We start from the raw sequence: 24,329 nt of genomic DNA, 5'->3' as shown, positions 1-24,329 counted from the left end.
CACTACTCAGTCCTGTGCTTCCAGGAAACGTGGGTGACTTCTCCTATTCACCTGCTTGGTTACCAGACTTTTCACTCACCGGCGATAGCGAGCAAGCAGGGCAGACACAAGGGGGGGCTTTGTACCTATATCAGTGTTTCTGATGGGCATAGGATTATAAAAACGGTACTTAGGGTTTCATATCAAATAATTGCTATGAAGATTGTACCTTCCCTGCTATTATTAATTATAAATTTTTACAACAATAGGCCCCTAGAGCAGTTGGAAAAGATCATGGACGACCTACACCATGCGCTGATAACTATCAAAGAAACATCTGGGAGTGAGTGCGCTTTAGCATTCATGGGCGATTTCAACTGTCATATCTGCCCAAATTCACCGAAGGATAAGTGTGATATTTTCCACACACAGGAGTTTAATTGTGATGAAGCTATATCCAACCACTTTCAACACTCGAAAACAGGGGAGTTACTAAATAATTTCATGACTTCTTTCAATTTACACTTTGCAAATGATTTACTCCCCACCTTAAAAACTTTTAAACCAACTTTTCATGGTAGAGAAATAAATTCCATCATAGACTTTATACTCTTCACAAAGAACCATGCCACGCTAATATCCTCGTGGGACACTCTTGATCATCTATACGGAGACCATTATCCCTTGTCTTTATCTTTAATGCTTCCGCCCTCAACAACCTTTCAAAACAACTTTAAAGTCAAGTACGAACAACCCATCAAAGTGGGGGCTACAAACGGTTATACCATCAAATGGGACAGAATCAATCCAACCACTCTACTCAAAAATCTACTGAAGCTGAGGGGGAAGGATGTAAACATCTGTTTGTCCATGACCGAACAGCCCCATGCCATTCGTGAAGCTTTTTTGAAAATACAGGCCACCTTGAAAGAACTTTTAACACGTCAGTTTAAGACAAGACCTATGGCCGCCAAAGGGTGGTTTGATAAAAACTGTTCCAGGGCTTTAAAGTCACTAAAGAACCTGTTGCACATGACACCGAAACCTCTCACGGAGATACGCCAGGCTAGACTCCGATACCGTTTAGCTACCAAAAACAGGAAAAAAGCACTAAAAGTGGAAGCTTGGCAGAATTTGGTGATAACGTCCGAAAAACGGGACCTCTCAGCGTTTTGGAAATTTATTAACACCCCGCTTCCTTGGGTAAAAATCCCTGAGAGGAGATTGGACCTTGCGATTGATGGTGAGACCTGGGCTGCTCATTTTCAACAGTTTTATAGCAAACCAACATCTTCAAAAAACCTCTTACCAGAGCGAATCCCTCCACCAAGCATAAGACCTCTCGACGATAGTCATTCTAACATCGTTTTCTCCTATGAGGAGGTCGAGTTGGCCATTAGGGAGAGTCCTACTGGAAAGGCACCGGGCCCGGATGCCATCCCAGCGGATGTTTACAAAGCAGAGATAGCCTTCTGGGCCCCTTTATTGACTTCCGCGCTAAATTCTGTAAATATCTCCGGCAATATTCCAACTTGGGCCGAGGCAATAGTAATACCCATCTACAAAAAGGGAGATAGACAATCTCCATCATGCTATAGGCCTATCTCCCTGCTTGACACTTTAATGAAGATCGCCGGCCGCATTATTCTGAAACGATTAACTCAGTGGATCGAAGAAGAGGACATTCTCTCAAACCTCCAATATGGTTTCCGATCCGGGAGAGGTACAGTAGAACAAGCCCTGAACCTGTATCTTATTATGACCAAATATGTGGACATGAAGAAGGGCAGCCTGTATGTCACGTACATAGACTTAACCGCAGCATTTGACTGTGTCCGCCATGATCAGCTTTGGGACATTCTTGAACATCTGGGGATAGATCCATCAATCCTCCTTTTCATCAAGTCTCTGTACAAAGATGCTGGAGCCAGAGTCAGATTTGGCCCAAAGGGTGAATGCTCCCCTAGATTTACCATCAACAAAGGAGTCAGGCAGGGGTGTATCTTAGCCCCTCTGCTTTTTTTGCTCTATATAAATGCTATAGGCGAGCACCTGAACAACATTGAATGCGATTATCCAAAGGTAGGAGGTAAATCCATCCCGATCCTGCTATATGCAGATGATGCGGCTATCCTCTCCCAAACAAGAGTGGGGCTTCAAAAAGCTGTTACGGCATTCTCCGTCTTCATGAACGAAAGGGGCCTCAAAGTGAACATAGGGAAAACATACTCAATGGTATGTAGTAAAAAGAACAAAAGAACCGCCTGCCCTATATTTATTGAGGACAAAAGACTGGAGACTGTGGAGAACTTTACCTATCTAGGTATATGTCTGCATCGGAAAATGTCCTGGCAGTCGGCAGTTGAAAAGAGGAAACTTGCCTTTGTCAGAGCAACTGGTGGCCTTCGGGACTTTGCTGGAAAAATAGGGGGGAGGCCGGTTAAACAGCTTATCACAATATACAAAGCTAAATGCACCTCAACAGTGATCTATGGGGCCGGACTGTGGGGTATCGATAATAATATCTCTTTGATACAAAAAGTGGAAAACAGCTTCCTAAGGTACCTACTGGCTACATCTAAAGCAACCTCGGTATATATGATGCATATTGAATTAGATCTACCGTTCATATCAGATCTGATCAAAGTGGAGCCTCCACTTCTCTGGCATAAACTTTGGACCACCCCCGAGACTGGTTTAAACAGGGAAGTATTATCAGATATTTTAAATAAGGAGGGGTTAAAACCTCTGAAAAATTCAAAATGGATGACCTATGTCAAAAACTTCTTAGACGACATCGGTCGTCCGGAGCTGTTCACAGATCCATCGCTACTGGAACACATCTCGAGGAAAAATCTGAGAAAGCTCCTAATGGATCACCTGGAACTTAAAAGATGGAATAAACAAAAAGCAAATAAAACAATCCAGGCATACCAAAGGGTGACACCCCATAAAGGTCTTCAACTATACCTTTCAACAGATTTCTCCTGTTATACTAGAATGATGCTCACCAAACTTAGATTGGGCTCCTTCTTCCGATTAGTTACATTTCCCAATTGTAATGACTGGTCCCGGAACTTGTCTCCTTGCCCATGTAATGAAATTTCAGCACAATCTAATATACATATTATTTTATTCTGTAGATACTATGAGTCTCCTAGGAAATCTCTATTGAGACCCTTACTTAAGAGATGGGGTGTAAGGGGCTGTAAAGACGCTTTTGAACGCTTACTAGAGCTAGAAGACAGAGATGTGATATGCATCATGGACCATTTTTTAAAACTGCTGCTTAAACTCAGAAAATTGCTTTAATGATTTAGGCGACACCGAAGTTTTATCTGTTTTTCTTTCTTTGTTTGTGATTGTGTGAAAAATTTCTTTTATTATTTAAAAAAAAAAAAAATCACTGACATTTCTTGGTTTTTATAATTATTGTAATGTATGCTTATATGATACTTCTTTTGGAATATCGAATAAAGCTTATTTTGAATCTTTGAATCTTTGAACAACTCATTTAAACATTGAATGATTTTGCTAGAATCTATCCCTGACAAAAAAATACTTCTGGCCATCTTGAAAACATATCAATGACCACTAATATAAATACTTGTGCTTCCCTATGTTGTATAGGACCCACTAAATTCAGAGCTATGTCCTGCCATGGACCATTCGATCGCCTTCTTAAAATCATAGGTTGTGTACATGTACAATAAGACTTATCACAAATGTTGCAATAAACACAATCTCTGATCACACGTTCAACCATATTGTCCATACCTGGCCACCAATATGACATGCGAAGCCTCTCCTTACTTTTAGATAAACCTGAATGAGCAGCATGTACTAGATCAACTAATTCTTTCCTAAGACTTGATGGAGGAATTAACCTCGTCCCACGAAATAACAAATCATTATCAACAGATAACTCATTTTGTATCGCCCAAAAAGGCTTTGTTAAAGCAGAACCTTCTTTACTTTTTGTCCAACCATTCCTCATCAAGGACATGACCTCACACAATGTACCATCATTCTCCAATTCTTCAGACCATTTCTTCCCAGATAGAAAGTTATAATCAACTACACAAACCATTTCTTCATCTAACTCAGGATTATCTTCTAAATGATCACCAGAAACTAGACGAGAAAGGACATCCGCTACTCCATTGTCAATCCCCGGAATGTAGTGAATTCCGAAGTTGTACTCCTGTAGACCAATAATCCACTTTGTTATTCTCCCAGATATAAGATCCAAACCTTTCTTACTAAAGATTTCCACTAAGGGTTTATGATCACTATGGACATCAAACTCTAAACCCCAAAGAAATTTTTTTAACTTCCTCACCGCCCAGAAAACTGCCAATGCTTCTCTCTCTACAACTGAATAACGAGTTTCAGCATCTCTCAAACTCCTAGACAGAAATAATATAGTTTGCATGCCATCTGGACTTTTTTGTTTCAATACTGCACCTAACCCTTTTTCACTAGCATCTGTAAGTAAGATGGATTTGAATTTAGGGTTAAAACTTTTCAACGAGGGGGCACAATTTAACTTTTGTTTGATTTCATTAAATTCATTCTCACATAGATCTGACCATTGAAATTGTACTCCTTTCCTCAACAAGCACCTCATATTAACAGTTAAATTGGTAAAGCCCTTGACAAATTTTGCATAGTACTCAATCATGCCTTAAAAAAAACGTCATGAGTTCAGATTTGTTTTCAGGAGCAATCATTTTGTTTATAGTGTCAATCAATTCAGCTCTCGGTCTCACCCCATTGCCAGAAATGTTATGTCCTAAGTAATTTATAGAATCAGATCTGAATTTACACTTACTCGCCTTTACAGTAAGATTGTGTTTACTGAATCTTTCCAAAACCATATTCAATCTTAAATCATGATCTGTTTCGTTCTTTGCAAAGATGAATACATCATCCTGATATATGCAAACACCAGGAATATCTTTTAAGACTCTTTCCATTACTCGCTGAAACACTGAGGAAGCAGATGCCAAACCAAATGGCATCCTCTTAAACCTATACGTGCCAAAAGTGTGATAAACAACGTATAATCTCTGCAAGACTCCTCTAATTCAATCTGGTGATATGCAGAGGTAAGATCTATTGTGCTGAAAACCTTGGCATTTTCCAGCAATACTAACAACTCTGCAATGTTTGGAAGGGGATACCTGTCGACAATTACACATTTATTAAGTTGCCTCAGGTCAATGCATAAGCGCAAATCGCCATTCGGCTTCCGCGCTGCGACGACCGAGCAATCCATTCACAACCTTCTATTTCTTCAATTATCTCATTTTCAATAAGCTTTTCAATTTCTTTTTTCATGTCTTCTTTTACTGCTAATGGAACCCGACGGACTTTAAAACTCACAGGAATAGCATCATTCTTTAACCGTATCTTGTGTTGGTACCCTTTAAGACAACCTAAATTTTCCTTAAATACATTAGGAAACTTTTTTTTAATTCACATGCAAGCTTGTCATCAATAGATTTCCCTTCAATTAAATTTCCCTTTTCATTTACAACACTAAGAATTTTATCACTCAACTGTATACAAGGAATAGCATTAGGGTCCAAATATACACCTAGGTCACCTTGGTGTATCCAGCTAATAATGCTGTCACCCTTCTTCGAGACATACATCTTACCAGATACGAGTGTAGACTTGTACTCTATAAGACTCATAAAATAACCATGTAATTTTATAGGTTTCTAACCATATGCCAGTGGAATGATGTCAGGTTTTACAAGAGATACTTTACCCTTCAGCTTCCTATTGAAAAATTCATTAAAAATAATTGTGATTCTGGCACCAGAGTCAAATAATACTTTGGTTTTTTCACCATCAACTAATATTTCGTCAACAGGATTAGGTCTTTTGCCCGGTGGATTTTCCCCATCCCTAATAGTTTGAACCAATTCAACATCACAATCAGATCCTGAAGAAGCATTCTCAATAATCTCCACTTCTTTTACTTTGGATCACATTTTTGTTTTACACAATGCAGTGACATGACCTTTCAACTTACATTTAGAACAGGTTTGTTTGAGAGCCGGACACTTTTTGTCATTTGCAAGATTACCTGGCTTCCCACATCTGAAACATATAAACTCAGTTCCAGCCTTTTTAGAATCAGACTTGACAGTATCCTTAACATATTTATCACTTTTGCTTTTTACTACTTGGACCTTGTTATCCTTCTCTGTACTTTTTTTAATTATAGCTACACATTTAAGAGAATGTTCGATACGCTTAGCAACAGCCAAGACCTCGTCAAGTGGAGGCGCATCTTTTAACCATAACTCATCCCTAACTTTTTCTATACCACAGCCAAACATAAATTGATTGCGAATGCGTTCATCAACGAGAACTCCAAACTTACATGAAGATGCAAGCTTCCTTAAACAGGTTACATAAGTTTCAATGGTCTCTTCATCATTTTGCATACATTTTGTAAACTGGTACCTTTCAAGAATAGTACTAACCTTGGGTAGAAAATGTAAATCTAATTTTCTTATGCTAATCTCATACTCATTTAAGCCATTTGCTTCCGAAGAAGGCAAATCGGGTAAATCATCAAAAATATCTTGGCCTTCTGACCTTAAACAGTGAAGTAATAAAGAACATTTTCTCTCAGCACTGAGAGAAGGCCCACATACTTTAGCATATCGTTCAAAAACCACCTTGCATTTTTTCCATTTGATTGGAGGTTCACCTGGACTGGATGAGAAAAATGGGGCTGCTGTAACATTTTGCATTATGGTATTACTTAAAATGACACAATTTATGCACCCTAAAATGGAATCAAAAACAGGTTAGAACAATAACATGAAAGTCTTTTGATTTGTTTTTACAAACAATTGTCCTTGTTTTCAGAAAAATGCAGGAAGTGAAATAACCAATTAAAACCCACTTTTGTAAGTCACTGAAAACCAATCAGAACCTCTTTCTCATATCACTCCTGAAATTCTTCACTGAAGCACTGAAGACTGCCCTGCAGGAAGAAGAAGAAGTCTAAAATCCCATTAAAAATAAGGTCTATTTAAAAGATTCAGCCTTTAAGATTAGTTTCATTGAAACAAAACTGTGTTTTATAAAGTTCTTGGTGCTTGACTGAAACCATTAAAGTCAAATAATCGATGTTTAAATCCAAAGATGTTTAAATACATGAATTGTTGATGTTAGTTTGATAAGTGTGGTGTAATGGCTGACACATGCTGGTGGGTGGGGTGGGGGAGTGCTCCATCCTGCTGTCGGTTTTGAACAGGGGGTGTGGTGGGAGTAGTGGTACAGGCCTCCCACCCCCAAACAGCCCTCCCATGGAAGATGGCGACCTACCTGTTAGTTTGATGAGGGTGATGTAATGGCTGACACATGCTGGTGGGTGGGGTGGGGGAGTGCTCCATCCTGCTGGGGTGTGGGACAGGGGGCATGGTGGGAGTAGTAGTGCAGGCCTCACACGTACACACACTCACAGAGAATATGGCTACCTACCTGTAAGTTTGATGAGGGTGATGTAATGGCTGACACATGTTGGTGGGTGGGGTGGGGGAGTGCTCCATCCTGCTGGGGTGTGGGACAGGGGGCATGGTGGGAGTAGTACTGCAGGCCTCACACACATACACACACACATACTCCCATGGAAGATGGCTACCTACCTGTTAGGTTTAGGTGAACAATGTAATGACTTCCAAGTGGTTCTGGGTGGGGGAGTGCTCCATCCTGCTGGGGTATGGGACAGGGGGCATGGTGGGAGTTGTAGTGCTGGCTGCCTGTACACATGCCCCTATGGTAATGTTGGCGGCTACGTTTGGGGTGAATGGGAGTGTGTGAATGTTGGATCTGTGAGATATGTTTTTGTGAGTGTGTGGTGCAGATGAATGGTATTTGTCCTAGGTGGTGTAGCTTTGGAGTTGAGCAGTACAGTAGATATCAGTGTGGTGGTAGTCATTTGTTTGTACTTACCAGCCTCCACTCCCCCGGCTACTCCTGTGAGACTCTCTGGATGCAGTATGGCAAGCACCTTCTCCTTCCATGGTGGGAATGGTTTGGGTGGAATGGGAGGGCCACCGCCAGTCCTGTCGGTTCTTGCTTCTCCTCTCTTTGACAACCCTTTTCAGATGATGCCACCGCTTCATTATCTACTTGTTGGATTGTGGGGTGGTCCCTACTACATTGACCCTTTGGACTACTCTGGCCCACATTTGTGTCTTTGTGACTAATGGTGTCTGTTGGACAAGGCTACCAAACAATTGTGGTTCCACTCTGACTATCTCATTTACCATGACTGTCAACTCACTGTCTGTGAATTTGGGCATTTTATGTGTTGACATGGTGTGTGGTGTGCAAAGTGTTTGGGGGTGCAGGGGTGTGAGTGGTTGGTGTGGTATTGATGTATATGCTGTGTGATGTTGTGGGGTTGGCGGTGCTGGTCTGGATGTGGTAGTGGTGCTGTGTGTGGTGTTGGTATTGCTGGTGTGTTGCTTTGCCTATCCTTTGTTCTGAGGGTTGGTGGCATTCAGTCTTGGAAAATTGCAAAGGATTGTGGTTAGGGAAGGGGCTGGTTTTATACCCAGCTATGTGGGTGTGTCCAAATGGGGTATTCCTGTCAGATGTGTTGTGTGTGTTATCCTGGGAATTGTATTTTCCTTTTTGCCATGTATTTGTGTCATTGGGATGTGTTTGGTGTATTTGAGGGGCATGGCTAGTTTGCTTTGTGCACTGTTTGGCCTTATTGTGGGTTTGTAGTTTCGACCATCATATTTTCCACGGATTGTCCGCAGCTGTGGCTTTGCTGCAGCTCTTCCGCCGGCTCTCCCATTCATTCCAGTGTGCGACCGCGGCAGTCGGAAACACTGGAACGTACCGCGAGGACCATCAGGGATATCCTAATTTCCCGTGTGGTGTCTCCGCTATGCTTGCGGCTGGTTGGTGTTTTTCCGCAGCGTATCCGACCTCCGCGGATGGATTTTGGACATCACTGCCCGCTACTGGTGTTTTTTTGCCAGCAGATAAAAGGCTCCACGGTTGCAAAACAAACGCAGACGCCATTAATAAAATCAGACAGACCTCTTGCTTGGATGTACTTGGACCACTGCGGCCCCTTACAAACGGACGGGGCTTACAAATATATCATGGTTGCAGTGGATTCCAGCTCGAGATTCCTATGGGTATGGCCTCAGCACTCGGCTGACGCTCAAACTGTTATAAAATATTTGCGAGTCTTTATCGGCACATACACAGTTAGCACATAACATTCTGACTGCGGCCCTGAGTTTAGCTCTTGGGCTTACAAAGAGGCCATGGAATGGAATGGGTGTAGCATTGAGGTACTCCTCTCTGTTCGATACCGAGGGAAATTTGGTTGTGGAAAGGAAAAACCGGGACTTAAATCAATCTTTAACAGCTAGGGTATTAGGCAAGGGCGGTAGTTGGGTCAAACAGCTTTATGGGGTACAGGGGGCGTTAAAAAACCAGCCAAGAAAAACTCTAGGGGGTGTCACTTCATATGTCCTATTTGGGACACGCATGTGGGTACCTGATCTCAATTGTGAAGGCTAAGTGGTGGATGAAAAGCCATTTTATATCCATGATCGTTTGGCCGTTTTACAGAATCTAAATAAATCCAGGACAAAACAAAGCAATTTCTGACTAAAGCAGACCACCATTGGGGAAGCCAAGGTAGACACGGCAAGACCTGTCTGGATCCCAAAAGTCGGGGATCTGGCCAGAGAGAAAATTGCTGACAAAAAGGAATTTGGACATTCATCCAGAACACCTGTACCAGTCCTTGCAGTACAAAGAACAAGAACTGTACTTTTGCCTCCACTTGCCAGGAACAAGGAGGAAAGATGTGTCTCAGTCGACTTAACCAAACCACACTATGTGGCCAATAATAAGCAGTAGGCCTTGTGGTCTCAACAGTAGCATACGCTCTCCTCTCGCTACAATCCAACAGACAGACTCATCAAACAGAAAGACTCATCACGTTTGAAGAGCCACCTGTAAGAAATGAAGTAACAATGCTATGGAACTTGTTCCACTTGAACCAGGAATTCAAATTCAAAAGGAACATCAGAATATTTCACAAGCTGCAATTAGACCTAACACAGAAGTCTACATCAACATGCCTCGCCAAGAGCAAAATAACATTTCAACTAATCCGGATGCAATTCATACAATTGATCAAACTGTTTCTGGCTATTTCATGAACTTTGATACCTTTTCTTTGGATCCAAGCAAGCCAGAAATAACGCCAGTCAAAACACCATTCAAGCAACAAATAAAGAACTTTAGTTTCTTTCTAAAAAAGACATACCTGGTATCGGCTTGGATTGAACTCTGGGTAATTTCTGGGATATTTTTTTTTCTTTTCTGGCTAGGCTTAGTACTAACGTTTAGTATGCTTATTAATGGACACTATCTTTAACAAAGTTCCACAGCCCAAAAGGTCAACATACTACTGAAGCCACATCCATCATCACATCGTGAGGAAAGAGACTTGCCATCAATGAACATTTCAGCAGTTCCTATACCGGATGGTATAGTATGGGACAAGGTTAATTTTAACATATTCGATCCGACCGAGCTTTAAAAAAATTATCATGTATTTAAAATTTCATTGAGTGATATCATAACCTCAAGTGCATTTTCTGATGATTGGGACTCAAACAGTCAGTAACATGTTGTCTGATTTAGAGAAAACTTCTGCATTTTCTAATAATGAAATGTTAGAGGGTACTTCAGATTATGACACATTGTACTGTTACCAACAACAAACCCATTTCACCTAGGAATGTTTTTGAGTACCATCAGTGGGAACATTGCACAACACCACCAAAAAGTAGTTAGCAAATGTTTGCATGGGAATTTTCATACTTTTCAGGGTGTAACACCACAGACCCAGCCTCATATTGCTATAAGGTTGCACCAACATCAGCACTGAAAATTATGTTGACAAACACTAAACAGATTTACTTTGCTTCCTTTCTGGCCCAATTGTCTGAACAGATTTTCGACCTATGGAAAGACTAAATTGACTTGAAATCTGGGGTTCGAAGGACTGGCAAGTCCAGGGTACAGAGGCACTATTTAGAGCATGCCTCATTCCACAGCAGATGATCTTTTTAAATTATACTGTACAACAGACATCCTGTCTTGGATTAGCCAAGACCAAGGACCTGAAAAGCCCTAGGTTTCCAACACCCACATATGGGGAGTGGCAGAATTGAACTACACAAGAAGGGGCTACAGTACATAACACCTTAAAGTACAATAGAACAGACCCAAATTGGAAACAGTGGGTGGTTTGGCCCTTAGACATGAATAGCAGTCATAAGCGATTCCTGAACATCACAGAGGGACTTAGTATCCATAGGCCAGACCCACGCTGTGCAAAGAGAGAACATCCAGGGGTAGTGACAGCCTATAGTGTTGCGAAGTTATGCCTCGATTGACTAGAAACCTCAACACTTGCAGAAACTAAACAACACTTACCTTTACTTTCACATGACATGGATCTTAGGGACTTTTTATTAGGACCCAGAAAACAACATCAAAAATGTTTCATATATGCAGGCTTTATGCTGCCTATAATGAAATCTGGAAGATTTCCCAACAAGAGGCCCCAGAGAGAATACAGGAAATATACTGTAGAAACTTAGAAAAAACTTTAGCTGTGGTAGATAATGGGTTAACAACTTTGACCTCCAGGGTATATTTATTGGGCAACATTGTATCTTCTGCCATCCACATACTGGAATAGGATTTAGCCATATTACAACACGGCCAATATCAGTTATGTTCTTTTATGTTATTAAGGTGGATGCTGCAATCTTTGCGTGCAGGTTTTGAGCCTTGGCGTTTCATAAACAGTACGTCTCTGTTTTCCGAATACAATCTAACAGATAAGCAGATAGTAATGGCACAAAGGGGAGCTAAATATACAATGCTGTAAATTGAAAAACTGGATAGGCTACCATTTACAGTTGCGGAATCACCATCAACTGAATGGCTAATCCCCGGTCATATCACTCTCCCGGTCACGACCTTTCAGTTTCACTATTGCCTTGAGCAAAGGCAGGCAGGCAGATATGAAAAATTGGGTAAAGAACACATTAAGAAATCCTGAGATTTACCATATAGATTTCAATGCGGGAGTAGGGATTGAGAAGTGTTTCTATGTGGTACAGCCTGCAAGAATGCTTTAAGCGGTTCTCTCATGTGCAAAGATATTGTTTTGCAAGGAGCATGTAATGATTCAATAGCAAATCTGTCTTGCCACATGAAGGAACTCCCGCTGCTGTGATCACACCAGTTTTCGAGTTACTCTCAAATGGAAGTTACTTGATGCTGAATGATCAAGGTTGCTGTGGCATGCTTCTGGGCATCGCCGATCTGGTCACCGTGAACGCTAGGGTTACTTGCTGTATGCGAGTATTGTTTCCCCCAACAAGTACAGTCAGGGAGGCGCCTTTGTGGCCTTTGATAAACATATCTTTTATAAAATGTAATACTTTGAGCAGACTGAAAGCCATGCTTTTACAGCGAACCGTACCCTTGACCTCCGCTCGAAAGACCTTTGATCTTTAAGTTGCAAGGGGAGAGGATGTGGTCCGTCGGCTAGACTGCCGACTTTGGTGCTGGTAACCAGAGTTCGAGCCTTGATGTTGCGTCCTGTGATTCTGGGCAAATTATTAAATCTCCCTGTGCCGGAATGAGTAATGTAAATACGGTGCTCATGTAAAGTGCTCCAATACCTTTGGGTCGAGTTTGCGCTATATAAATATGAAAAAAAGGACCTCGAACGAGATACAAAACTGCCCCTTTCATTTTGCTGAAATGGTGGGTTGTATCTTTAACAAGTCTGACACGAGTGGTATTGTACACCTGTTAAAGACCATAGGCTCAGGATTTCTAAACACCTTCCCAACAGTCCTCGGAGTTGTCCCAAATTTTATACACTTCGTATTTGGAAGCATCTTTGGATGTTTACCTCTGACAGTGCTTTTTAATAGCTGGGATCCCGATCGTCATTCACCTGCTATGCAATGGACGGCCCAATCGCGAACAAAATAGCGAAAGCACTTCTGGAGCGTAGATACCGTGAGCGCATGGTACAACATCTGGGAGTGCCTCGCCTACCAGAACTGAGTGCTTCTTAGGTCTTATTGTTTAGACCAGTCTGGTTGGACTGCATCTTACCTGTTCCACGATGCTTGTTCTGCGGTGAAGAATGTGTGTTGGACATCTATCTGACACTTGAGATGGAGACGTCTGCGGACTTGAACGGGAGGCTGGAAACGCTGAGGTCCATTGCGCGACTGTGTCCCCAGCATAGTCCTATCTTGACTAATGCATTCCTTGAAAACCCGCAGTAGACTTTCGCTACCACTGGGGTGAGCATCAGCTCAGCCACCACTAGCACTGACAGCAGCACAGGCGCCACAACTGCCACTTTGGGCACTGAGGGATCGACTACAGCACCGGTTGCCGATATGCAAACTATGGTCAGTACTGAATATCATCTGTGCTCTATCGACATACTGTATGAAATATTACAATTCAGTCCCCTACAGCAAGTGACTGTGATTCTGCGTCTCCAAGCCAGGACACTTAATCTACAATTGGCTAATCATGTGCTGGGAAAGAATTCAGGGGCATATTATCAAGGAACGGCGTTAACATTATCGCTGCTTTAGCAGCAGGAAACTGCCGCTAAAACGGCGATAATGGCCTTAATAATATGCCGTTAAGAATTCCAATAGAAGCCCATGTTAACACCAGAACATGGGCTTCTATTGGAATTCTCAAGGGAATATTATCAAGCCCATTATCGCCGCTTTAGCAGCAGTTTCCTGCTGCTAAAGCGGCGATAATTTTAACGCCGTTCCTTGATAATATCCCCCTCAGAGTTTTCCTTTTTCATTTCGACTCTGATTAAATATGGAACATTTTCTACTAAATTGACACTATCGCTAGAGAAAGCATGGCCTTCTAAATGCTTACAGGAGTTTTAAATTCTATAAATAAACTCAGTTACACTTTAGCTTGAGTACAAATTCAAATACTGACCCTACACATTTCTTTTTTCCCCTCTTAGAAATGTTTTTAATATGCTTTTAACATTTTAAAAATGTTTTTATGTGGCTCACTGACAAATATATGCGTTGCCACCTAGTATGAATTAGTGGTTCACTGTCATTGTTTATTATCGTTGACTATTAACCCTTCGCTGCTAGGCCTTTCCCCCGTGTTAAACCTTTTTTTGGCTATTTGGGGTAGTTCGCTCTTAGGACCCTGTAACTTTTTGACCACATACGGTATCAACCCAAATTTACATCCTTTTCTTCCAACATCATGGGGATTCGAGAGGGACCCATGGTTTGTGGATTCCCCAGCTAAATGTTGTGTTGTTTTTTAAAACGGGACAAAAGGGCTACAGATGAAAGCATCTGTTTTTTTCCCTCCAAATGGTATCAACAAAGGGATTGTGCTGCTGAAATCACCATATTCCCAGCTTTCAGGGACAAGCAGACTTTTATCAGAAAACCAAAATTCTTTACACAATTTTGGCATTTTTCTGGGACATACCTATTTTTGCAATTTTTTGTCCTTTCAACCTCCTTCCAGTTAATAGTAGAAATGGGAATGAAAGCAATAATGGATCCTGTAAAGCTATACATTTGAGAAAAGTAGACACAATTCTGAATTCAGCAAGGTGTCATTTGTGTAGATCCTTCAAGGTTTCTTTATAGAAACTAACAGTTGAATATAGGATAAATTGAAAATTAGTTGAAAAAACTGACATTTATGTCAAGGTTTTCACCTGTAACTTCTTCTAATTATGACTGCTGTTTGAAAGCAATATATTGGTATATCCCCTGGACCTTTCTGGTTGTGCGGATGTATAGGACTTGTAGGTTCACCAAGAACCTGACGAACCAAGAGCCAATAACTGAGCAGCATCTGGAAATGGTTCTTTATTATGTACCGTGTATATAGCAATTAATTTGGGAAAAACTATACATGGAAAAATCGGTATGAAAGACACCTATGTATTTCTAAAATTGGAACAAAATATAGAATTTGGAAAAAGTAGATATTTGCACAATTCCGAAATTGTGAGTACCCATACTAGCATGAGAATTATAGGTCATTTTTCAAAATGACTTTTTGTTTACACATTTGGAAGGCAGAAATGCATCAAAAGTCAATAGGTAATAACAGTTGCTCTGCAATTAAGTGTTACCCTTAGTCTCCCGATAAAAATGGTACCTCACTTGTGTGGGTAGGCCTACTGCCCGCAACAGGAAACTCTCAAAACACAATGTCGACATAACTTTATTTTTACAGTGAAAACTGACCCTTTTTTTTTGCAAAGTGCCTAGCTGTAGATTTTGAAGCCTAGCTCTGCCGACACACCTAGGAAAACCTAGCAAACCTACACATTTTTTAAAACTAGATACCCAGGGGAGGCCAGGATGGGGTGACTTGACTGGCTCTCACCAGGTTCTATTACCCAGAATCCCTTCCAAATCAAGGCCTAGTGCCCGCCACAGGAAACGGCCCAACACGCAATATACACACCACATTTTCTCAGTGAAAACGGACCCTTTTTTTGCAAAGTGCATAGCTGTAGATTTTGAACCCTAGCGCTGCCGGTACCTAGGGAAACCTAGCAAACCTATAAATTTTTGAAAACTAGACACCTAGAGGAATCCAAGATGGGGTGACTTGACTGGCTCTCACAAGGTTCTGTTACCCAGAATCTCTTGCAAACCTCCATATTTGTCCCCAAAAAATAAATTCCTCACATTTCTGTGGTGGAAAGTTATGGAACCTGCGTGGATCTACAAAATACCACCCACTCAGCGTTCCCCAATGTCTTCTGAGAAAAATGGTACCTCACCCGTATGAGTAGGCTTAGTGCCCACAACAGGAAATGCCCAAAACAGAATGTGGACACACCACATTTTCTTTGCAAAGTGCCTAGCTCTAGATTCTGAACCCTAACTCTGCCAGCACCTACGGAAACCTAGCAAACCTATACTTTTTAAAGACCAGACACCGAGGTAAATCCAGAATAGGGTGACTTGACTGGCTCTCATCAGGTTCTGTTACCCAGAATCCTTTGCAAACCTCAAAATTTGTCAAAAAACAACACATTTTCCTTAAATATCTGAGGTGGAAAATTCTGAAATCTGCGTGGATCCACAAAATTCCACCCACTCCACTTTCCCCAATGTCTTCCGAGAAAAATGGTACCTCACTTGTGTGGGTAGGCCTAGTGTCCGTGACAGGAAACGGCCCAAAACACAACATAGACACACTACATTTTACAGTGAATACTGACACTATTTTGCAATGTGCCTCGCTGTAGATTTTTAACCCTAGCTCTGCCGGTACCTAGGGAAACCTAGCACACCTATACATTTTTGAAAACTAGACACCCAGGGGTATCCAGGATGGGGTGACTTGTCTGACTCTCACCAGGTTCTGTTACCCAGAATCCCTTGCAAACTTCAGAATTTGTCAAAAAAAACACATTTTCCTCACATTTCTGCAGTGGAAAGTTCTGGAATCGGCATTGATCCACAACATTTCACTCACCCCGCATTTCCCAAAGTCTTCCAAGAAAAATGGTACCTCACTGTGCCCGTGACAGGAAACGGACCAAAACACAACGTGGACACACTACATTTTACAGTGAATACTGACACTATTTTGCAATGTGCCTAGCTGTAGATTTTGAACCCGAGCTCTGTCGGCACCTTTGGATACCTAGCAAACATATGCATTTTTGAAAACTAGAAACCCAGGGCAAACCAGGATGGGATGACTTGTCCGGCTCTCACCAGGTTCTGCTACCCTTAATTCCTTGCAAACCTTAAAATGTGTCAAAAAAGACACCGTTTCCTCACATTTCTGCGGTGGAAAGTTCTGGAACCTGAGTGGATCCCCAAAATTCCACACATACAGAATTCCCCAAAGTCTTCCAGGAAAAATGGTACCTCACTTGTGTGGGTGGGTCAAGTACTGGCAAGAACCCAAAACCTATTGAGGCAAGTTCAACATTACCTATCAAAAAACAACCTGGTTTTGCAAGGGGGTTCCATTGAGTATTTGTCCCCTGGCTTGGAGACCATCTAGGGAACCCCAAGTTCCCTAGATTCAGGGATCCACTGGGGAGGGGTACCATTGGAAAGGGGAGATTCTCCCCTTTCCAATGATATCTATCCGTCAAAATTACCTGCTCAGTGGGCTGTGAGTCAGCGGGACGTGCGCGCTGATCGTTATTTCCTAGAAACCACGGGGGCCTCAGGGGCTGGAGAAGCTCTTTCCCAGCTCCCGAGGCTTTGGGGTGAAAAATAAATCCCTCTGATGCCTGCACCAGAGGGATTTCCTGTGCAATGACGTCAGACACGCGGGAGCCGTCCGACGTACATTAGCACTTATGCGTCGAAGGATCCCGCGCGTCTGACGAATGCAAGGGGTTAAGAGAAGTGGGTGTTATGTTTCATGTCAATGCCCTAATATAGGCATGGTTTGAGAAGCCCTAATATAGGCATACTATTTCACCTACATTAGTTCCCTGTTCTCCCCAATACCGGGCGCTGAGCGATGAACCTTATCTAGACTGTGGTTTGGGTACAGAAGGAGGGTTTTCCCCGAACAATGGCCTTCTATACCATCTTCGATGTGCTCATCCAGTACGATTAAATATTCTTAAGAGTTATAGGAAACCAGGCAGGGTCTAGAATCCACCTGCATAAACATCTACGTAAACGGTTCATCCCATACGTCATCTTCATATCCAACAATGGCTAATAAAAGACACAAGGGACAAAGGGACTCAATTATTTTCTGTATAAACTCAGCACCTCTTGCTATCAGTAGTTAGAGGGAATCAAGACTTCCAGGCCGACACACTAACCAGAGACGCTGAGGCTCCTGCATGCAGTTGCTCCAACTGACAGTGGTCTAACCATCCCTTGCGGGTGTACAACTCAAGACCAAGACGTAGGTCCCACTCTCTCTCTTTACTAAGGTAATGGGGTTTGACTAAATCCTAGCGGGATTTTTGGCTCTTTTCGCATCTACTTCACATGCTAGATACACTTAGGTACATCTACACAGGCATCAAAGGAGTATGCGCTTTTTTTAAAATGCATTTTATATTCTTGTATATGTTCATGGCTAAAATGGTAGAACTGTACTATTCCTTTTTATTTACTGTACTGCTGATTATATGTCTTTGCTACTGTTTAACAGTTGTCACAGCACATATATTTTACTCTAGAAGAACAACTGTACAGTAAATTCCTATTGTAAACATGCTCAACTGTTTATCCTGTGTAACTATCTGAGACCAAATGAACAAGCACAAGTGACTAAGCGAAAAGTAGTACATTGTTTCCACGAGTCTGAGGAATCAGGGTTGTCATGTTCCGAGTTTGCCAAAAACGAATCTCTCTGATAAAAAGGAGATTCTGGTAGCACTGTGAGCTAGCTAATGCAAACAGGCTAACTCACATAAGTGGTTGGGGTGCTCAGAATCAGTCTGCCACCAGGCCCACAGTGTATGTTTTCGAAAAGTGCAGGTCCTGCAGGGGTACTATAAGAACTACACTACAACACATTTAAAATGTTTTCAGTCATTCAATATTTTTCCAAACCACAGAATCATATATGTGTCATGATATACAAATTATGTGCCAGGTAATCAAAAAATGGATAAAAAAACAAGCAAACATAAGCAATGCAAATTGCTCCACTGAGTAAATGCTTATACAAAACCCTATGTCAAGAGGAGAGCATCAAGTTTAAAGTTCCTTGTTAGCAGCTGTGGCCCGTGCAGGTAAGAGCGTTTGGGCAGTGGGGTTGGCTGGGGGGATTTTGATGGACGATGATGAGGAAAAATTAAATAAATCATGAATTTTCCCTTGTCATCATCTGTCGAAATCCCTCCCACCAGACCCCACCGCTCTTATGTGCACAGGCCACGGCTGCTTGTTAGGATATAACGTTACATATAAGCGGGTCCCAGTTGAAACTAATCCTTACACACAAACAAAAGAAGGATTCCAGGGAAAACAATATACAATCCTTACAATTCTTTTATTGAGTGATGTTATAAATCACATCCTCAATTGCAAATCAATTGCACAAATGTTCATCAAAATGTTAAACTTATTCTTGATGCCCAGGAAAGGAGGGGCATAGGAAGGGAAAGGTGAAGGGGTTAAAGTAGTGAGGGTAGTGCGGATGTAGAAAAGTTTCAAGATCACAGGTGGTCATTTGTACATTTAGAAAATGATACCACAGAGGCGTATTCACATTGCCATTCTAGTATTTCCATACAAAATTCAAATTCCTATCCCAATATAATAAACACAGCCAAAAATGATCTGTTGTCGGTGGGTTTGCCTACCCACCGACAACAGATCATTTTTGCCTGTTTCTGCACCTCTATTGCTTCATTTTGGCACTTCTGTTGCCTCTTCCTGCACCCCTGTTGACTCTTTCTGCACCTTTGTTGGTTCTTTCTGCACTGCTCTTTCTTCTTTCTGTACCTCTCTTGCAGATGTCGGCACCCCTTTGCCTCTTTCTGCACCCCTCTTCCTTCTTTCTGCACCTCTCTCGCCTCTGTCTGCACCCCTGTTCTCTCTTTCTGGACCTGTTTTTTTTGTTCCTGCAACTCTCTTGCCTCTTTCTGCAGTCAGTTCTTTTGCCTCTTTCTGCACCTCTGTTGCTTCTTTAAGCACTTCTCTTGCCTCTTTCTGCACCCCTCTTGCCTTTTTCTGCACATCCGCTGGTTCTTTCTGCACTTCTCTTGCTTTTTCCGCATCTCTATTGCTTCTTTCTGTACCCCTCTTGCCTCTTTCTGCACTCCTCTTTCCTCTTTTTGTACCTTTCAAGGGCTGTTTCAGCAACTCTCTTGCCTCTTTCTGCACCTCTCTTTTCTCTTTCTACAGTTCTCTTGCCTCTTTATGCACCTCTAACATATCTTTCTGTACTTCTGTTGCCTCTTTCTGCACCCCTCCTGCCTCTTTCTGTACTGCTCTTGCTTCTTCCTGCACCTCTCTTGCCTCTGTATGCACCCCTGTTCTCTCTCTCTGCACCTGTTTTGCCTGTGTCTGCAACTCTCTTGCCCCTTTCAGCAGTGCTCCTGTCTCTTTCTGCACTCTATTGCTTCTTTCTGTCCTACTCCTGATTCTTTCTCCACCTCTCTTGCTTCTTTCTGCATCCCTCTTCCCTCTTTCTGCATCTTTCTTCCCTCTTTCTGTACCTCTCTTGCCTCTTTCTGCACCTCTTTCCTCTTTCTTTAATTCTCTTGCTTGTTTTCTGCACCTCTATTGCTTATTTCTGCACTTCTGCTGCCTCTTCCTGCACCCCTCTTGCCTCTTTCTGCACCTCTGTTGGTTCTTCTGGCACTGCTCTTTCTTCTTTCTGTACCTATCTTGCAGATGTCGGCACCCCTCTTGCCTCTTTCTGCACTCCTCTTCCTTTTTCCGCACTACTCTTGCCTCTGTCTGCACCCCTGTTCTCTTTCTGCACCTGTTTTGCTTGTGTCTGCAACTCTCTTGCCTCTTTCTGCAGTTCTCTTGCCTCTTTCTGCACCTCTGTTGCTTCTTTCTTCACTTCTCTTGCCTCTATCTGTACATCCGTTGGTTCTTTCTGCACTTCTCTTGCTTTTTTCTGCATCTCTCTTGCTTTTTTCTACACCCCTCTAGCCTCTTGCTGCACCCCTCTTTCCTCTTTTTGCACCTTTCATTGGCTGTTTTTGTAACTCTCTTGCCTCTTTCTGCGTCCCTCTTTCGGCACCTCTGTTGCTTTTTCAGCACTTCTCTTGCTTCTTTCTGTACCTCTCTTGCCTCTTTCTGTACCCCTCTTGCCTATTTCTGTACCCTTCTTTCCTCTTTGTGCACCTCTCTTGCCTCCTTCTGCACCTCTCTTTCCTCTTTCTTTTGTTCTCTTGCCTCTTTCTGCACTTCTGTTGCCTCTTTCTGAATCTCGTTTCCCTCTTTCTGCAACTCTGCTCGTTCTTACTGCACTGCTCTTGCTTCTTTCTGTACCTTTTTTGCAACATTCTGCACCCGTCTTCCCTCTTTCGGCACTTCTCTTGATTTTTTCCGCATCTCTCTTGTTTCTTTCTGCAACTCTCTGGTCTCTTTCATCACTTTTCTTGCTTCTTTCTACCCCTCTGTTGCTTCTTTCAGCACTTCTCTTGCCTCTTTCTGTACTTCTCTTGCCTGATTATGCACCTGTCTTTCCTCTTTCTGCACCACTGTTGCTTTTTTCTGTACCTCACTTGCATCTTTCTGTACCCCTTTTGCCTCTTTTTGCACCCCTCTTCCCTCTTTCCGTACCTCTGTTGCCTCTTTCTATACCCTTGCCCCCTCCTTCTGCACCTCTCCTGTCTCTTGATGCACCTCGGTTGCTTATTTCTGCCTATGGTGTTCAAGAGCACGGTTAGTCTTCCGGTATTAGGATTATCTCTTTTTTGGGACACACGCTAGTCCCTGTGACTTAACAGGGATTGGTGCTTTTTCTTGGTTTCTTTTGAAATTGTATATTAATTGGGACCTTTCCTCTCTTATATGTGGTTTACAATAGACCACATGGTCGCTATTGAATTACAAAATGACAATCAAACTGTACGCTGAAATAAGTACCCATTTATTTATTTTTTACTGACAGCAACAATATTCCTTTCAAACTTTATTGTCAATTTAAAATGTGAACAAATGCAAATGTATTAATGAATTGAATTTAATTTGCTACATCATTTCTGCAGCTAAAACGCTGGCAAAAGTATTGAGTGAGGAGCCAGTGAGTCTGTCTTCTTTCACAGTAATGGCAGTATTGTTTCTATTGAATTGTTTTGGACTGGTCCTACCTTTATGTTTTACAAAAACACTTATAATGGTGAATCACGGTGGTGTAACGTTGGCTTGTGAAGAAGAGCTTTTGCTCGAAACCCGTCAGCCAGTAAAGTAACCTTTGATAACAGTCACCGTGGACTGTCCACGGTTTGGAAAATAATCATCCGGCACTCCAGGTAAGATTTATAGACACCCTTGGGCTTTATTTATAACGAGGAAAACATCTACGCGTTTCAGCAGCCACTGCTGCCTTGTTCACGATATATATATATATATATATATATATATATATATATATATATATATATATATATATATATATATTCACTGAAAAAACCATAGGTTAGAGACCATATATATTTAGGAATTTGCATTTACAAAACCTTGAAAATTCACTGAAAAAACCATAGGTTAGAGACCATATATAGTTAGCTGGACATTTTATTGACATAAAACCAATGAAATTCCATATATAGTTAGTTGCACTAACTATATATCGCGCACCCGCAATCCACTGCTGATGATGTCACATATTACATCATTCATGACATGGTCAGTGACATCACTGATGACATCACTGATGACATCTCAAATGACATCACTGATGACATCACTGATGACATCTCAAATGACAACTATTGCTTCATTTTGGCACTTCTGTTGCCTCTTCCTGCACCCCTGTTGACTCTTTCTGCACCTTTGTTGGTTCTTTCTGCACTGCTCTTTCTTCTTTCTGTACCTCTCTTGCAGATGTCGGCACCCCTTTGCCTCTTTCTGCACCCCTCTTCCTTCTTTCTGCACCTCTCTCGCCTCTGTCTACACCCCTGTTCTCTCTTTCTGGACCTGTTTTTTTTGTTCCTGCAACTCTCTTGCCTCTTTCTGCAGTCAGTTCTTTTGCCTCTTTCTGCACCTCTGTTGCTTCTTTAAGCACTTCTCTTGCCTCTTTCTGCACCCCTCTTGCCTTTTTCTGCACATCCGCTGGGTCTTTCTGCACTTCTCTTGCTTTTTCCACATCTCTATTGCTTCTTTCTGTACCCCTCTTGCCTCTTTCTGCACTCCTCTTTCCTCTTTTTGTACCTTTCAAGGGCTGTTTCAGCAACTCTCTTGCCTCTTTCTGCACCTCTCTTTTCTCTTTCTACAGTTCTCTTGCCTCTTTATGCACCTCTAACATATCTTTCTCTACTTCTGTTGCCTCTTTCTGCACCCCTCCTGCCTCTTTCTGTACTGCTCTTGCTTCTTCCTGCACCTCTCTTGCCTCTGTATGCACCCCTGTTCTCTCTCTCTGCACCTGTTTTGCCTGTGTCTGCAACTCTCTTGCCCCTTTCTGCAGTGCTCCTGTCTCTTTCTGCACTCTATTGCTTCTTTCTGTCCTACTCCTGATTCTTTCTCCACCTCTCTTGCTTCTTTCTGCATCCCTCTTCCCTCTTTCTGCATCTTTCTTCCCTCTTTCTGTACCTCTCTTGCCTCTTTCTGCACCTCTTTCCTCTTTCTCTAATTCTCTTGCTTGTTTTCTGCACCTCTATTGCTTATTTCTGCACTTCTGCTGCCTCTTCCTGCACCCCTCTTGCCTCTTTCTGCACCTCTGTTGGTTCTTTTGGCACTGCTCTTTCTTCTTTCTGTACCTATCTTGCAGATGTCGGCACCCCTCTTGCCTCTTTCTGCACTCCTCTTCCTTTTTCCGCACTACTCTTGCCTCTGTCTGTACCCCTGTTCTCTTTCTGCACCTGTTTTGCTTGTGTCTGCAACTCTCTTGCCTCTTTCTGCAGTTCTCTTGCCTCTTTCTGCACCTCTGTTGCTTCTTTCTTCACTTCTCTTGCCTCTATCTGTACATCCGTTGGTTCTTTCTGCACTTCTCTTGCTTTTTTCTGCATCTCTCTTGCTTTTTTCTACACCCCTCTAGCCTCTTGCTGCACCCCTCTTTCCTCTTTTTGCACCTTTCATTGGCTGTTTTTGTAACTCTCTTGCCTCTTTCTGCGTCCCTCTTTCGGCACCTCTGTTGCTTTTTCAGCACTTCTCTTGCTTCTTTCTGTACCTCTCTTGCCTCTTTCTGTACCCCTCTTGCCTATTTCTGTACCCTTCTTTCCTCTTTGTGCACCTCTCTTGCCTCCTTCTGCACCTCTCTTTCCTCTTTCTTTTGTTCTCTTGCCTCTTTCTGCACTTCTGTTGCCTCTTTCTGAACCTCGTTTCCCTCTTTCTGCAACTCTGCTCGTTCTTACTGCACTGCTCTTGCTTCTTTCTGTACCTTTTTTGCAACATTCTGCACCCGTCTTCCCTCTTTCGGCACTTCTCTTGATTTTTTCCGCATCTCTCTTGTTTCTTTCTGCAACTCTCTGGTCTCTTTCATCACTTTTCTTGCTTCTTTCTACCCCTCTGTTGCTTCTTTCAGCACTTCTCTTGCCTCTTTCTGTACTTCTCTTGCCTGATTATGCACCTGTCTTTCCTCTT

The sequence above is a fragment of the Lissotriton helveticus genome, chromosome 2_1, assembly GCF_964261635.1.
Source record: "Lissotriton helveticus chromosome 2_1, aLisHel1.1, whole genome shotgun sequence".
In the NCBI taxonomy this organism is placed as follows: Eukaryota; Metazoa; Chordata; class Amphibia; order Caudata; family Salamandridae; genus Lissotriton; species Lissotriton helveticus.
Note: the sequence above shows the minus strand (reverse complement) of the source record.